This window comes from Mobula birostris, chromosome 9 (genome assembly GCF_030028105.1).
Source record: "Mobula birostris isolate sMobBir1 chromosome 9, sMobBir1.hap1, whole genome shotgun sequence".
In the NCBI taxonomy this organism is placed as follows: Eukaryota; Metazoa; Chordata; class Chondrichthyes; order Myliobatiformes; family Myliobatidae; genus Mobula; species Mobula birostris.
The window spans coordinates 147,871,233-147,873,152 of NC_092378.1; positions in this window are offsets into that span (position 1 = coordinate 147,871,233).

Sequence of the window (1,920 nt, forward strand, 5' to 3'; positions counted from 1 at the left end):
TGCTAATTAATTATGATACTGTTATGATCTTGCACCTTAATGCTTACCTGCACTGCACATTCTCTAAAGTTATCACACTTTATTCTGCATTCTGTTCAATGCACATAAAATGCTGGAGGAATTCAGCATGTCAGGCAGCGTCTATGGAAGGGAATAAACAGTGGATGCTTCAGGCCGAGACCCTTCACCAGGACTGGAAAGGAAGACAAAAGAAGCCAGAATAAAAAGATGGGGGGAGAGGAAGGAGTACAAGCTAGAACATGATAGGTGAAGCCAGGTGGGTGAGGAAGGAAGTAAGAAGCGGGGAGGTGATAGGTAGGAAAGGTAAAGGGCTGGAGAGGAAGGAATCTGATTGGAGAGGAGAGTGGATCATGGGAAAAAGGGGAAGAAAGAGGGATATCTACATTGCTATTGCTTTACCTTGTTCTACCTCAATGCACTGTGTCATGATTTGATCTGTATAAACAATATGCAATCCAAGCTTAGCACTGTATCTTGGTACATGTGACAATAATAAACCAATTCTGATTCAGATATTTAAAGATTAAAGACTAGCTTTATTTGTTACTTGCACATCAAAACATGGAATGAAATGCAACATTTGTGTTAAGGACCAACCAAGAATATGCTGAGGGCAGCCGCCAAGTGTCGCCATGCTTCAGGCAAGAACATGGTGTGCCCACACTTACTAACCCATATGTATCTGGAGAGTGAGAGGAGACTAGAAACCCTAACCACAACCACCCACCCCACCATCCCAATATATAACACTGTGCGGAAGTCTTAAGCACCATTTTTTTAAAAATTTGGTTTCAGATGGTATGGCCTCCACAGAGACCTGATCTCAATATCATTGAGGTTGTCTGGGATCGCCTAGAGAGACAGAAGCAAGTGAGGCAGCCAAAGTCTGTAGAAGAACTGTGGCATGTTCTCCAAGAGGCTTGGAGATTTTCTGCTGATTTTCACATCCTTCCTATAGTGAGGTGACCAGAACTGGACAGCTGATTTTCTAATAAAACTTCACAACAGTGTACCAAAAAGAATTGATGCAGTTTTAAAGGCAAAGGGTAGCGACAGCAAATATTGATTTGATTTAGATTTTTACTGTTTACTGATCTTTACAGTAATCTTTTTGATATTTAGAAACATTTTATTTCAATATTTTTGAAAGCATCTTCACTTTACAGAGTTTTTTTTACATGTATCTTAGACTTTTGCACAGAATTAGTATCGAATTCAGAATCAGCATGTGTCGTGAAATTTGTTAACTTTGCGGCAGCAGTACATTGCAATACATTATAATACAGATAAAAGAACTGTGAATTACAGAAAATAGAACATAGAATATAGAATACTACAGCACAGTACAGGCCCTTCGGCCCACAATGTTGTGCTGACCCTCAAACCCTGCCTCCCATATAAGCCCCCACCTTAAATTCCTCCATTTACCTGTCTAGTAGTCTCTTAAACTTCACTAGTGTATCTGCCTCCACCACTGACTCAGGCAGTGCATTCCACGCACCAACCACTCTCTGAGTAAAAAGCCTTCCTCTAATATCCCCCTTGAACTTCCCACCCCTTACCTTAAAACCATGTCCTCTTCTATTGAGCAGTGGTGCCCTGGGGAAGAGGCGCTGGCTATCCACTCTATCTATTCCTCTTATTATCTTGTACACCTCTATCATGTCTCCTCTCATCCTCCTTATCTCCAAAGAGTAAAGCCCTAGCTCCCTTAATCTCTGATCATAATGCATACTTTCTAAACCAGGCAGCATCCTGGTAAATCTCCTCTATACCCTTTCCAATGCTTCCACATCCTTCCTATAGTGAGGTGACCAGAACTGGACACAGTACTCTAAGTGTAGCCTAACCAGAGTTTTAAAGAGCTGCATCATTAGATTGCGACTCTTAAAATCTATC